We start from the raw sequence: 16596 nt of genomic DNA on the forward strand, positions 1-16596 counted from the left end.
TGATCCCCCATCCATGTCTTTATGCACACAGAAACATAGCTCTGGGCCTAACTTAAGAATTTATTATGTTTATTATTATTATTACTTATGTTTTGGAAGCTTTTTAGAGGAGATCATTTTCTGAATCTTCCAAATGATCCGTAAATACAAGGACAATTGGAATCCATCTGAAAACAAGAAAAGCTGTCAACCCACTTTGCACAAGTCTACCTCGTATGGCAAAAGTCTTCCTCATATTGCTCAGGATTGAATAAGGGCCTCAAGCTTTCTCAGTGCAACTTAAAGAGCACAGAAAATAGAACATAAAGATGTCAGAAAGCATTTCAGAAGACAGAAGAACATAGGAGAGCAGTGCTAGAAAAAAATCCTTCTTCGCATAGCGAATTGTAGCAGAAAGGAAAAATCTCCCTATATGGGAGGCAGGGCCCAAAAAATACAGTTGCAAAGAAACCATCTCTCCATTTCAAAGAGCACAACACTGAGAAATCTGTTGTCTGAGTGAAAGCAAGATATGTAAAAACTGACATTAGATGCAAGATAATTTCAATTCTAGAACTAGAGAAGGTATGAAGACAGAATCCTTCTGTCTGTAGGAGGTAGAAGGGGTTAATGGGCAAAGGGAACAATCCTAATGAACTGATGCACAAGAATTCCAGAAGAAAGCCCCTGAACATTTGCCTTGAAGTATTCCATGAAACGCAATATGAATCCCAGGCCTTTATCATGTGCAATAAGACGAAGTAGTTCTTACAGCATCTCAGGAATGTTATCTTTCTGTTAAGGGAAGCAGCTCAGATGTTAGAAACTGAATCTTCATGGCAAAAGTCCTTCAAAGGGGCAGCACGGAAACAAAACAAAGAAAAGCCCTAAGACTGTTAGGGAGCAAAATGCACTAATCCAAATTAACAAAACACAGGCTTATCCAAAAAGTAACTAACGCAAGACTGCTTCTCAGGTGCTGTATTGAAGAGTCATCTCCCTAATAAGAAAGACTATCGCCTGTCTAAATCAACAGCCTGACCTGAGGTTCAGTATCTAATTTGCGGGATACCTTATGTCACATTAGCACCCAACCACATATTACCAGAAGGAAAAACGGCATCATCTGAAGCCCATAAACCAGATATGTGCTCATTCAGTGCATTCTGCTTTGGCATGACCAAGAACTGGACACTATGATGGAGCCTCTGTGGATGTTGGTCTGAATCCAGCTCAGCTGCACCTTCTGCAAAATCTCCCAAAAACAAACCCTCTACTAGTTAGTTTGGATCATTTTGCCTTCCTGCCCGGGGAGCTCTAGCCCATTCACTTCAGTGGAATGATTACAGTGTGGAAGGAGAGAACATTAAATATCAGGGTTATGCCAGAAATCCACTTGTATGACGTGCAATTTTGTAGGAAACAAATCATAAGCTTATGGAAAGATTTTAGGAAAAGATCTATGCATGGCTTCTTACCTTTGACACATACTGTTATCCAGAACACCATGGACACTGGCCACATTTTCTCCAGCTGAGAATCCACATGCAGAGCTTTGCTCAATTGAAAGTTGCCGTCTGTCCTCTCCGTGGTATTGACAGTGTTCGTACCCGACATGATAGTGACCAACATGCAAATAAAAGTCTGCAGAACTGCACCTTTCCTTACCTAAACATTAATGTCAAAAAGGTGACTAAAGAGAACACATTTAGTTAATTTTCTTAGTCAAAATACACTGGACAAAAATTGAAGGAGGCAGAAGTTGAATATAATCCCTACATCTTAACTAAGCTGGGAAAACTGGTTGGAAGGAATATGAGCTGGTTGCTACCAGCTGCCCTTGATCAAAGCAGCCCAGAATACACCTATGAAGCTGCATTACTTCACCACCACCATCACTGGTGGAGAACCTTGGCTAGTTAGGACAAAGAGATATTCCCTTCTGCTGGAATTTGGAATTGGAGTCATTTATTAAGACCAGAGGAACCGTATCACATGATCATTTATGAAGTCTGTTGAAATGATTGAACATGGGCACTACATGTTTCAGCCCTTCCAGTCTTTCTGCACATTATTTTTCTAACTTAAGTAGTAAAATGAGAAAAAAAAAATCATCTCCATAAGAACAAAATAATTCACCATGCTGGCTGCCACATCATGATTACTACTTCCTCTAAGCACCAGTCCTCTCTGAGGTCTACATATATTGCAAGATTTTTGAGAGGTGATGGAATATTTGCATATGCAGAGGTCTCTGTTTATGAAAATATACAGATCTCCATTTCAGAGAATATAGCTTTACCACATGTGAAGTTAGCTGCGGCTAAAAATCAAGAACAGCTCCTGCATGTACCAGGGCAGACCTGCGTCTAGCCTGATGGATAGAGACTAGTGTACATTTTCCCATACTGCTTTTTTTCCACCCAATTCCTTTCAGTCCTGGCAACAATATTAAGAGTTGAAATTGCAGGAGAAAGTATTCCCCATTAGCTCAGAGAGATCCACAGCCAATCCGAAACAACCCCCAACATCTTTCACATGTCGCATCTCAGCATACATAGACGAAGAGACAGCGGAATATGAAATTTATTCCTCCGTCACAGTGTGCCAACAATCATTTTTAGTTTCACACCCTAGGAGAAGGTGATACACCTTCATGAACACAGTTTTTTTCACATAGAAATTTCACTTCAGAGACAATTATGCACTTTCTCAAATCTCTCTTCAAGAAAGCTCTTATATACACAAAGCTTATATATACAAAGCTGTTACATTCTCTCTAATAAAGTGGCCCACAGCTGCTAGGGCAGTATTCATCATTTTGGCGCTGCATTAGTATCATCCGCTGTGGGATTGGTTGATGCTCTGGATTTTGAGGAGCAGAAATGACACGACGCTGGTGCTGAGGTCTTGGCAGCGCAAAAGTTGCAGGCATTCCAACTCCTGTCCAAATCCCATCTCTTTGTTTTGGTTCCTTGCTTTTTTTATACCAGTGGGCCTCCAGTTGTGAAGACTGATCCTGTGGATGCCTGATGGTGCAATTCAAGGTCAGGGTCCCCCCTTCTCCCACATATTTCATGCCAGATGCATAAGTTATTTCCAGCACACTGTATTCTGTGATTTAAAAGAGCAGACATTCACTGAACTGACCTCTGTGCCAGGCCATCTCCCTCTTCCTCACCGTACTTTTCCATTTGTTTATGGACACTGAAAGCAGGAACTATCTTATGCTCCAGATACATACACAAAGACCAGGATAACAGATATCACAGTGAAAATAACGTTTTTTCACTAACTTTTGATGAGGAAAATCATATATCCCATCTCAGGTCTTGCAGCAAAGGTAAGTAGAGTATTTTCTACAGAAATTGTTGTTTTCACAAAAATAGAAGATGAAAAAAACATACTTTCTTCAAGAAAAAAAAAGTGAAGACATCAGGGGATAGGGACTGTTTTTATTACTCTTACTTGTTTCTTTTAACATTTTTTTTTTTGCTTTTATCAAAAGTTGAACTGATGCAGGGGAAAATAATATAAAAAAAAATGACTGGCTGTAAATGCTACTACTTTGGGGATCAGATTTCACCTTATGGCTCCCTGGGAAAAATTCAGGATAAAACATTCATTGGGTAAAACAAAAAGTTGAAAAAAAACTATCCTGCACAGCATGCTCCACTGGAAGTAGATTGCAATAAATATTCTTTCTTTCCCACTACATAGACAGCATCTCTCAGCCAAACCAACTCCTATATAGGACTAAAAAATGCTAGCAGTGTGCTTTTCCTTTTCAGGGCCCCTCCTTACCTGATACTAGCACTGCTATTGGAAAATCAGAACGGGGCTGTTTCCTCTAGCTCTAGTCAGGAACCCTGTCATCATAGGCACCTGCAACCAATAAACAAATAAATAAATAAATAAATAAAAATAAAAAAGGAAAAAAAGTAAGAAGCTATAGGCAAATATTGGTGCTTTTTATTTTTATATATTTATTTATTTTACAGTTCAGAAGAGAGCAACTGCCACATAGCTTGGTACTGCAAGCTTGTCTTAGCACTTACTGCAATTAAAAGTCCACAGACCTCCCTCTGAAGCAAGGAGCTTGGAAATAACATAAAGCAACCTCTCTGCATTTAGCTAGGACAAAGAGACAGTAGGGGGACAAACCCCTCAAAAAACCGCTCAGGATGACAGATACCACAAACCAGAACACCCCCACACATGTACTATCTCTACAGGCAACAGATCTATGCAGGCTCGGAGGTGATAACTAAAACACCTGAAAGTTAGAATTTAGACTAAAATCACATAATTATTGCTCCATTCTATGGTGATTTTAACATCAGCCAATAATTCCTAAAAGTTGCCCAAAGTCATTCATAACTGCTTCTCCTCCTCAACAGAGCATCTGCGTCAAATAATTTTGCTAGCATAGGCAGGAAGAGCCAGGCTCCCGGCAAACAGTCTCAGGACATTATAATGAATGTACAGCACTACAGGCTACTGACATCTCTTTTCATTGATGAAAAAAACGTTTTGATTCTTCTTATTTGTATGTTATTGTATTTGTACCCTGAGTAGGAGAATTTTGATGTAGGCATACAACATGAATGGAAAAATTCTGAAGAAAAAAAAAATAATGCTTATCATGACTTCTTCCTGTTTCAGACTTAAGAGGCAGGAGAATTTCTCTCTTTGCCTCACAACAGAGGCTTTCATTTTCTCTGGAAAAAAATATAGCTATCCTTTTAGAAACTTCTTTAAGTGTCAGTGAATTAAGCAGAGTTTCTCCACTGCTGGGGAAGGAGAAAAAACTAGGGTAGTTTTCTTGACCTCCATTTATTAAATGGGCAAGCGTTCTTTCTCTAAAAAAGTGTTCCGTGAAAGATTCTGAGGTTAGAAAAGCATTCAAAATCAAAAGTTTTGGGGTTTTTTATGTTTTTTAATTTGTTTTTTTTTCTCTCCTTTCTTCTCATATCACTTTAGACCAAAGCATGGAACAGGGCCAAGACAGGACTCCTGGCTGTTTCATGTTGCCTACTACCTGTGATCCTACTTGAATCGGTTTGTTTTGATACACCAGGACCTCCCCATCTTTAGTAAAGGGCAGAAAAATGGCAGGTGTGGAAAAGACAAGTTAGTATTTATCTACGCTTTTCTGCACCACAGAGAAATGCCCACACAGGCTATATTTGCAAAAAGCTGAATGTCAGGTTGATGTCTTCACTGATTCTTATCTTTCAAGCCTTTATTGCCTGCTTTTAGAAAGGGTCCTCATACATACTTTTTTGTATCAAGCTTTCTGTTATGGGTCAGTTCTCCAGGACCACAGGATTTTATTGGCTTTTATCGGCTCAGTTTACTCTGTCAGATGACCAGTAATTTTCAGAAAATTCCACTACAATAACCTTAAGAAAAATTAAAAATTAAAAATAATTCAAGCTTTCAGAACAAGTTTGAGTCCCAGAGCCCTGGCAGGAAGTATGAGTTGCTCTTTTAATAGCTTTTTAAAACGTGTACAGTGGCTAATGTAGGAGGAATAATCAGCGCTGCCAGTCCGCTCCAAAGCCTCTATTACAGATTATAAATAAAACATATTTTATCGATATTTTATCAATATTATCAATAGTGATAATATTTATCAATAGTTGATAGTATTTATCAACAGTTGATTTATCAATTGTTACTTGGTTTGGGTGAGAGATGCTGTCTATATAGTGGGAAAGAAAGAATCACAGAATTGGAAAGGTTGGAAGGGACCTCTAGAGATCATCTAGTCCAACCTCCCTGCTCAAGCAGGGTCACCTACAGCATGGTAGACAGGACCACATCCAGGCAGGTTTTGAAGATCTCCAGAGAAGGAGACTCCATAGCCTCTCTGGGCAGCCTGTTCCAGTGCTCTGTCACTCTCACAGGGAAGAAATTCCCCCTCACGGTCAGGCAGAACTTCCTGCGCTTCAATTTCTGCCCATGGCCTCTTGTCCTGTCACACGGGACAACTGAAAAGAGTTTGTCTCCATCCCCTTGACACCCTCCCTTCAGGTACTTATACACATTGATAAGATCCCTCCTCAGTCTACTCTTCCCCAGGCTGAAGAGGCCCAGCTCTCATAGCTGTTCCTCAAAGGGCAGGTGCTCCAGCCCTCGGATCATCTTTGTAGCCCTATGCTGGACTCTCTCCAGTAGATCCACATCTCTCTTATCTGAGGAGCCCAGAACTGGACACAGTACTCGAGATGAGGCCTCCCCAGGGCTGAGTAGAGGGGCAGGATCACCTCCCTCGACCTGCTAACACTCTTCCTAATGCACCCCCAGAATATCCTTGGCCTTCCTGGCCACAAGGGCACATTCGTGGCTCATGGTCAATTTGTCATGGTCAACTTGTTGTCCACCAGCACTGCCAGGTCCTTCTCTGCACAGCTGCTTTCCAGAAGGTCAGCCCCCAGCTTGTACTGGTGCCTCGAGTTATTTTTCCCTAGGTGCAGGACCCTGCACTTGCCCTTGTTGAACCTCAGGGGGTTCCTCTCTGCCCAGCTCTCCAGCCTGTCCACATCTCTCTGAATGGCAGCACAGCCCTCAGGTATATCAGCCACTCCTCCCAGCTTGGTATCATTGGCAAACTTGCTGAGGAGGCACTCTGTCCTCTCATCCAGGTAATTGATGAGTAGGTTGAATAGAATAGGACCAAGTACATTTATTGCAATTATATTTTATCAAATTTTATGAATAAAAACTCCTGGTTTTAGCAGAAGGTAGCTCAGTGTCCAGACATGTTTACTGGAAGTGTAAATTCTCTATGCAGCAAGTACATTCGCTTTCGGGTTTCCTTCCAAACTTCCTCAATTTAAGAAAGCATCAGACTGGTGAAAGATGCTGGCTAGAGCAAACATTACCCATTCACAAAGCATGCACAATTTGGAGAAAAGAGCAAGATTTCTCTCTTTTCCTTCCACTTGCTCTCACATCTCAGGGCAATCCCAAAGCTATCACCTCTCCTGTGGGAGAAGCAACATGTTCTCTGAAGTCTATTTCATACCAAGGTGGTCGTTGGAGAGGACTCACAGTTGCCCTGCCTAGAGGCAAACCTGAGGGTACATATTCATGAGCAACCAAGACTGAACAGGCTCTGAGGGTTCCCCTCAGAAATAGGATGGCGAAGAGCCTTTTTATTTGAAAAAGGCATAGACTGCCTTATAGCCAGCATCCTGGGTTGCATCTATTTTCTCAATAGTCAGAAGAACTGAGTAAAATAGGAAAATATTGAGTGTGCAATGGAACACCCACTATTATTCCCACCATATTATTTTAGACAAGGCTTAAAAAAGAAAAATTCCACTATTTTAAACTTAATAAATTTTTTTTAAAAAAGAAAACAAACAGCAAAGTTCTACTTGTTGAGTAAATCTGTGTGTGTAACTGTTTTAAGGCAAGGAAAATCTCCTTAGATGTCTTAGGATTAGTAAATCCATCAGATTCAATACAGGAGTTATTATAATACAGGAGTTAACATTTTCATGACAAGTCTACAAGTTAGGGATATAACAGGTTTCAAAAAAACTTATATCACAAGATCAGAAACTGTATTTTCCAGTGTCCTCATATGTTCTATTAATTTCCTGCTCAGCAAACCTCCTCAGGAAAGAAAAAAAATAAGATAGTTTTAAAAACTGCATGTGCTTATATTAATTCAACAGATAAAACCAGATAAAACTGTACCAGACCCTCTCAGACTTCCAGTAGTGCTGGCTGTAACCTCTCCTAGGTACTTGCCTTGCCTTGCCTTCACCTAAGCATATCACAGGTCCGCCTTCTGGACATGTTGGTCAACAAACCAGTCAAGATCAAGAGGCCTCCACAATGAAGCCCAGGCTATCACAAAGATTTTCCCCTCTTAACTGCAGTCCCAAATCTGGGGTTAGTAACAACCATGCATAAGATTTTTTATAGGGATGTTTTACGCCCTCTAGAATTTTATTAAAACATGAGTGCCTGCCTACCTATCGCAGATTTTCCTCTAATACTAAATTATAAAGGAATATGATGTGCATGCACACAGGTATGTATGCGATTGCAGCAGTATATTCATACAACTAACATACTATCTTAAAACTGCCTGTGTTARAGGGAAAAAAAAAAAAAAAAGGTGTGTGCATAAAACTAATCTGCCAAAGAAGGGAAATTAAAAGTTTTAATCCATTCTATATCAACATAAAACATTTAGGCTGAGTAAGCCTGAGAGTCATTCAAAAGCCAAGCTCCTTCCTCTGAGGCCTGAGAAGCAGGCTGTGCTCCCTCCATTTCATAAAATTCAATCATATGTTGTGCAGCCTCACAACGGGAACACTGCCTGTGAGTCCGTTTTGCTTCTTATTACGAGTTAAAAAGATCTTTTCTTTTTTCTTGCAAGTACAGAACAATTGTCACAATCCTGGAAAGCCAAAGAAAAGCTGACTTGCAAATTTGCAAGCCACTTTGCTCCAGTTTCCAAGTTCATGTCAACATCTTTCTCAAGCTCACCATGGACCTCAGTTTAAAGTCTAGTTTCTGCAGTTTCTTTCGGTAGAGTATCACTTTCATAACATATTGGAGTGTACAAATGACAAACAGGTTATCATCTTTACCTTCTTATATCTAGAATAAAAAAAAAAAACTAAACTCAGGAGTTCTATACTGAATTGAAACAAAGCTTTTTGCCATAGTGATCATTATTATTATTATTATTATTATTAATCATGCTGTGAAGCATTTTAGAACTAATTCTGAAGGGAACTCAGAGAGCTTACAAATTTTATGCCTCAAGAGGTATGTATTCTGTAACTATAAAGAAAATAGATCCATGTACCAATTTGTCAGAAGCTGCAACTTAATTTTTCTTTCTTTTTTAATCAAAATAATAAAGAGTATAATGTCAATCAAATAGACCTAAAAGCAAGCAAATCCTGCAAAAGCAACGTTCCACATTTATCTAAGCTAATTAAATATGGAATTTTGCAGTATTGCAGTAAATCAATAGACAAATGATCAAACTCCCAAACTAATATAACACATTATCACTACTCACAAAGTAAACACAAGGAGGAATTACTGTAAGTGTTGCCCTAGGAGAATTTAAGACAATGACAATATCCTTCAGCTTCAATTCCCTACCCAGTGATCTAGCTACAAAAGCAGGCAGATAATGAACAGCAGCACTTACTTAGGATTTAAGCATCCATTAGCTACCTTTTCTTTACACCTTGCTGCCACTAAACAAACAATTAGGAGGGTTCTTGTTCCATCATCCTCTTCAAAGGGACACAAGCCTTTCCATGGGCTTAAAAGAAGGTGTGACAGTTAAATCACATAAGGGCAGATTTAAATACTAGCATTAACATCAGAGAATCTGACAAGTTGTGGTTTAACTTTAGGAAATCATTAAAGGGCTCTGCTGGGACTCTCTCATATGCATATATAAGTAAAAAGCAAGAGACAGTGGTATAGCTTCCAAAAAAAGCAAAACAAGAAGATAAGAAAGCAGTGCTTGAGTTACTGCTTACCTTCTTGGGATCTTGCTGTTTATTACCTGGACTCAAATGTGTGTGTGCTAGTAAGCTCCACATTAAGTCTCACCTGGCCATAGGATAGCACTCCCAGTCACCTAAATTTTTAAATTCTTTCTACTGTGGATGGCTTGCCTGAGGAAATAGACTCATGTAACTTCAGCAATGCCTGGGGCTAACAATTTTTTTTTGTTTCCTTTTCCACAGCCTTTACTTCTTAGAAGTGCGTCCTGCTGGCTCCACTTCAGAACCCAATTCAACATTTCAGGATCAGGTAAGAAGGTCCAGATGTTGCCATGTCACTTATATGATCTTCCACAAAAAGACAGAAAGTCAGGTGAGTATTTTAGAAAGTTTGAGTGTCATCTTCCAGCCAAAGTCAGAGACAACAGGCTCTGTCATCACCAAAACTTGCTTACAGTCAAGTCAGTGTTATTTCCACTTATGCATTTTAAGGAGATTTATTCTGTTCTTAGTACTCAGGCACAGATTCCTGATAGGATCAGTTGCTTGTTCAGAGGAAATTTTAACCAAAGAAAATGAAGAGTTATGAAAGCTTACAACTAATTCTGCTGGCCTTTGTGCTTCATTAATGCATTTTTGAAATAAATAATTTTTTTCCTCATATTAAAATAATCTCAAGTTCAACTAGTATCTAGATTTATACTCTCCACAATGCTTATAGTAACTGTTCTCAAGGTTTACTCAAGAAAAGGACTGTATTCTGCATTTCTGCAGAGTCTAGGATAGTAGTATTTTTTTTCCTTTTTTATGGTAGGCACAAGCCTTTGAGAGACACAGAGATGACAATAACTAATAAAGAGCAGCCATAATCCATCCCCATACATTTCTGTAGGCATCATACAAGCCACATCAGAGCAGCACATAATATCTTACTCAATACAAAGGCAAATATAAACTGACCAAAGAGATGGAAACTTCTACAGGCAGTCTGCATTTAGGCTTCAAGGCTATATGCAGACTTACCATTACAACCACTGGTCTCAGAGACAGAGAGGTAAATGAATGCTATTCCAGTTCAAGTCCTTCTTGTAGCAAGAGTGCATGCACCTAGTAGGAAATCTGAAGCAAAAGTTAGATTCTTGGCATACAGAGGGGAAAAAAAAAAGTCAACATGGATCTCCTGTCTTCAGTGAAGCATTTACATATGCTGAGATTAATGCACACTACCCATCTCCCACCCCAACATCCATTCACACTGAGCTTAGGCAAAAGAAAGTCATTACTGTCTCTCCACTGACAAAGTGAAATAAAACACTCAATAGAGGGGCAATGTAGAAACCAGGGATATTTCCTGGACTGATTACAGATTTGGGGGGTGGGGGGAAGAGATTCAGACTTGCTGTTGTCAGAGTCTTAGATCTGTCTACTTCCTCTCCCATAGAGCTGTACTTTTGGAGGAGGAGTATGTGCTTTCTGTAGTAATTGTATAAGCATCTGTTCCTCAAGCTCCTTGAAGAAAATAGTGGAGTAGATTTTTTAAAAAACACCAAAATTTAAAGAGCTTAGAAAAACTAACACTCGACTGTCAAATTCAGAAATCTATCTCCAGAAGGCAAGAAATGCACATGCAGCTGAGATTTATGTAACTTATCTGTTCATTCATAGATCAGAAAAAGCAGTTTTATAAGCTTACATATCCTAGGGAACATAAAGCTCCATGTGCTGAATGGATTTGCAAAAGCTAGATTAGTAAACTGAAATACACGTGTGTGTGTGTGTGTGTGTGTGTGTGTAAATAAAATGTTCCAAATGTCTCAGCATCTTGCATATACAAGAACTTTTGACTGATACAGCAATTAAAATGCAAACTGAAGAAACTTAGGTCCTGAAAATGCCCAATGAACGTCTTCCTGCATATTACCAGTGCCCGAGGGAAGAAGAAAATTCCAAAGGCATTGCTACTTGAGCAGTTTTAATCCAGCCAGCTTCTGTTCTTCTCCAAATTGTTTTGTAGACAGGCTGATTTCTGTGCGTGCTCATGAATACATATACAGGTATACATCCATTTATTAGGACAAACCACATTCCTCCACTGAGGAGCTTTTTTTTTTTTAAGGTCTTCAAATTTTTGCTTCAATAAAAAATTCCAGTTTTTAACGCTGATTGCATCCTGATGGGGCAGCAAAAGAAGCTGCACAGACACACATCACAATCAAGTCCATTAAATATTTAGTATTCAAAAACTTAATTCATAATCAATACAGAATCCTCATTGAAAAAATAAAGAAGAAAGCACTTGTTTACAGTTTTATGTTCTCAGGTGAAAAGGACATTAGGGAAGACCATTCACTATTTAAAACACAAAAAGCAAACCCCTAGGGAAGAGGACTGCCATTGTAATTCCCTACCCCAAGTCTACCAAGAAGAAAAGAGTGGTTTCTCTTGACTGTAAAAGTGTCGCTAGATAGCAGAGTATTTTTCTTTGCCATAAACACTGGCTGATTAGGAGCAGAACACGGATTTAGGAGAACAGAAGCCCAAAAAACTAAAAGGAGGGATATTCTCTCCTTTTCCTCTCCAGACCAGCAAAACCAGCTCTGTTTGCCCTTTTTCAGTCAGTGATGTTTTACCACTTTGGCAGCTACTGGGTAAAACAGCATGTGCTTTGACGGGAACGCTTGGTTCACTGAGATCCTGCTTAATCACGAAGCAGAGTTTGCTTGATCTATGAAATGAATGTTCATCAGTCATCCTCTACATACCTAAGCGGTAATCAAATCTTTCTTTTTCTGATGACCAGATGCTCCTGCTAGGGAAAAACAGAAGTAAAGGAGAAGCAAAGTGAAAAGACTATATTGATTTTTAACAGCCTGGATACAAAAACAAATACAAGACATCTCCACAGTACTGTACCGAGGGAGTCCTTAAAACGGTCCAAGACTCTGATTCACCATTCCTGTCAGATTTAGCTGGGGCAGTTAAAGAGGCAGCTGCCACCTCAGATGAGGATGGTAACTTCTGCAGTCACCATACCTCTATGGGGCAGAGGTGACGATCCACAGCCTTCAGACATCACAGATTGCAGTCACGCATACTAGCATAAATAGAAAGTGATGGTGCCTCCTGTTAATAAATTGGGTTGTGGTGGTTTAGACTAGGCATACCACCATTCTGTCACTCTTGGCTACAAGGGCATAATTTTCTGCAGGGAGCTGTGGACAACTTTTCAAACTGTGCCAGCAGGAGTCAGCAGAGAACATTAATAAGAGCCCTCACTCTCCCAATAGGCTGCATTTGAAAATTAATTGTCATTAATTAGTTTGTATCTTATGAATCAAAGAAAAAGACAGTACTGCAAAGAGACAAGTGACTTGATGGTCATTGAGTATATAGTAATTAAGGTAGGCAAGGAAACATTATTTCGAAACACGTCCTTGCATCGATTTTAAGGGGCATGCAGACCCATGCTCCCAGAAAAGAGAGTTCAACTGTGAATAGCACAGTCACAATTATAAGGATTAAAGGGGGAATATCTCTACAATAAAGTAGGCACACAAACCTTTAGTCAACAGAACAATGCTGGCAGCGATGCATATCATTTGAGAAGCCAGCTTATTTTCAGAACTGAATAGGTGACCCGTATTCATGAAAATTTAACTTTAGACCCTTGTAAAGCTTTGTTAAAAACAAAGGTATCCTTTATTCAACAAAGCTTTATAGCTTTAAGCTTGTATTACAAACTTCAAAGATCTACTTCACAAATCTTTCATTAATATCCATGTTTTCTATTCCTCTCATCCAGTGAAATGATCACAAAAAACAGGTTTTGTCACCATCGCTAACAGAAGACAGGCAGACACACAAGCAGCTTACTAAAGAAAATAGAAGTGATCCAGCAACTAGTGGCTTTTTATTATTTTATTATTATTAAACTCATACATGAACCTGAATAAACTCTACAGATGTCAGTAACAGACACGAGCCCTCATCTTGGCACTATTGGGCATTAGATCCACATGCTCCATTTATGTCTGTGTCCAAAACAGGGCCATAAAGCAAGCTTGACACTTGGACTGCATACTTCCTGGCAAACAGTGGGACCGTGACGAGTAGCATTTATTTTAGGGTTAAGACTTATCAAAATTTATGAATTTATTAAAGCCAGGGACCCTGCCAAGCTCCAAAATTAAGAACACAGGCTCCTTTCTCTGGTTACCAACATGCTGAGGAAACCATGTGGCCACTTACAACTACTAGAAAATGTTTCTCTCTGGCATAAATCTGAAATAAATATCTGAAACAGATGGCTCCTTTGGTAACGCAGATAAGCATGACAGAATTTTCTCTAACTAAACATCAGAAAGCCTTGGCAAAGAGAACAATTGAAGAAATTTGTAAATGTTAACACACAGGAAAATGTAAGAATTCTTGCATTACCACAACTGGGCTATAAAAGAGGGACATACTTTGGGGGAAATGGTCCCCATAAATTTAGTCCCTGTGCTAATATCTTATGGAAATATCCTGCAATATCAAAAGCCTGTGAATTTAGAGGTTTTCCTAGAGATCTGTAGGCCATAATATGTTAGAGGTCTACAGGTAGGAACATGTTTGAGAGAACAGTCCAAAAGCCTCAAGAATCAGAAGAGGTAACTTTAAGTTGCCTTTTTTTCTGTTCCATTCTTAATTTCATTTTTACTGGGGAAAGGACAGGATAGGCCCCTCAAGGGCTCACCAGCACTGGATACATTAGCACACCTTCCATACAATGTATATCTCAGCACCACAGACGTGAAGACAGCCCTAAGGCACACACAGTCTTGTTCTCGAGCAGATATGGTGATACTTCCTTATGCACCTCATCATCAGTATCTCATCCAACCTCCTTTCATGGCTCTAATGCTAACCACCAGTCTCTGCTCATAAAGAACCTTCCCCTCCTTATTCTCATTTACCAACTTTTCTGGCATGATAAATCATGAAGTTTCCAAACATTCTGTTGACTCCTAGACCTTCCTCCCTCAACAGTCTTTTCCACACTTTTTGTAACAGTTGCACAATCTCCACCTCTTTTCCAACTCGAACATGACCCATATCTTCTCTTCTATAAACATAGAGTGTTCCTGCATTTCACAGACATTTTACATTTGTGTAGCACCTTATTCTTAAAAAAAAATCTTATCTGGACCCCAGCTGGGCTCAGGTGATTATCACAGCGACACTACAATCAAAAAATACATCCTGATGTCTTGCTTTAAATAGTGTGCTGTTTCCTTATATACTGACCTGAGATACGTATACATATATATAAACACACACACACTCTTCATGTATTATACATGCATATACATATATGTATTATACATATACACACTCACACATACATATGTCTACGTTTTCCAATCCTCACTGCACTCAGGTACAAAACCATGAGCCATGGTGATTTCCCCTCTCTATGTCCCTTGTTATCCAATCTTTGTCTCACTTCTCCAAAGGACTGTAAGCCACCTTAGGCAGGGTCTGACCACATTTGTCTAGTGCTTACAACACTGGGGCTCACTTTCCTGGACTCTTAGATTGAATTTTACACAAACAGGGACAATTCCTAGTCACAACAGGCTTGCAAATCCACTTGGGGTAAATAGATTACAGTAAGGCATTCATAAAACTGATGAATGTTCTGTTGAAGAACAATATTTAGGTTATATATATTTCTATTACCTTTCCTTTGAATTAAAGGGCCAGAGCAGACAGCCAAGGCAAACATTACTTCTAATCCAATTCCATAGCAAGTTAATGAGGGCAATTACACCTTTTACATTTTTCTGAAGTTGAATGAGACTTTGGAACAGGGAACTTCATACTGTCAAATCACTACACATATTGGTATACGAAGATCTCCAATTCGGTGACTTCCCCTCACTTCAGAAACACCATCAGTTCAGTTCATGTCTGTCAGTGTATCTTGCAGATGTTTATATCAAAGGGATAAGATACGCCCAGACCTGCTCCCTGTAAGATGTTTCTTATAGCTGGAGAAGATTCTTGCCCAGAGCAAAGATCAGGCTTGGCTCAGACCAGCTCCAGATGAGCTCAGATCTCTCATCAAGGAGCTGATGAGTATAATCATCAGCAGAGTAGAATTCAAAGCTACTGAGAAGGGCATGTGATTTGTACCTCTGCAGGCAAGGACAAGGCAGCTTATCAAGAAGATGAACATATTCAGTGAAACTTGGTTAAATAATCATCTTTTAAATCAACCTTTGCCCAATCAAAGTCCAGCCCTACCTATAGGTACTGCCACAAGAGGGACAGCAAAAGAGAACTCCTGTGAAGGCTGTTCCACACAGACACACAGGTAGGAAATTTCTTTGATTTTTCCCTAATTCCTCTTCCCCTAGAAAACTTCTCCTTTTTTGATTATGATAATTTTGCATGTAAAGCTTTCATGGAGTGAAATGATAAATAGTAAGCAGCCCTCTATAAGCTTCCTCCACTTTCTAAATATGAAGAGGTAATCTTTCCTTTAAGAGTCTACTGTTTCTTGGCCTTTCTGTACACTATTTTTGCAGGTAAACTTCGAAAATTAGCACAAATTCCCAACGTCTGTCATGAAAAACTGCTTTCAGTTGCAACTGTGATCAATAGTCTGATGTGTTCCAAACAAGGTCCAAATAATAGGGCAGCCCATCTCTGTACAGTGCTTGCCCTAATGCAAACACACAGGGACTCAAAAAAAGCACAAGAATCACCTGACCAAAGGGAGAGAGTGAATTATGACCTGTAAGCTTCCTATTTCTGCATGCTGAAATTCCCTGTGTTCTCTTCCCATTTCAGTGGCATCTGCACCAAACCCCCACCACACACGCATACTTTTCTGAATGTTGCCTGAATACTTTCAACAATGCACTTCTGGCTTTGAAAAAGGCCTATTCCCACATACATTAGTCACATAGGTGATGGAAAGAGAAGCAAAACCATAGAGTTGTGAGGAAAGTTTTACATGCAGGTAGATGAATGCTACTATTATTATCTATTAGGTTGTGATTAGAGGCTAATTTCAGCAACACAGCTTTGGCCTTTTGACAGACTCCAGTTCGTAGAGATAGACAGAAGA

General features: G+C 39.5%; 1 long non-coding RNA gene across 1 annotated transcript; it reads right to left on the bottom strand.

Moving 5' to 3' along the window:
• Positions 1-2550: 2550 nt before the first annotated feature.
• Positions 2551-4151, bottom strand: LOC146585372 (uncharacterized). The gene is made up of 2 exons (XR_014898004.1): positions 3784-4151; positions 2551-3093 (listed from the first exon to the last, which is right to left on the bottom strand). It is a non-coding gene; the product is annotated as an uncharacterized LOC146585372 (long non-coding RNA).
• Positions 4152-16596: the final 12445 nt, after the last annotated feature.

The sequence above is a fragment of the Rhea americana genome, unplaced genomic scaffold (assembly GCF_003343005.1).
Source record: "Rhea americana isolate MKP2758 unplaced genomic scaffold, rheAme1 scaffold_81, whole genome shotgun sequence".
In the NCBI taxonomy this organism is placed as follows: Eukaryota; Metazoa; Chordata; class Aves; order Rheiformes; family Rheidae; genus Rhea; species Rhea americana.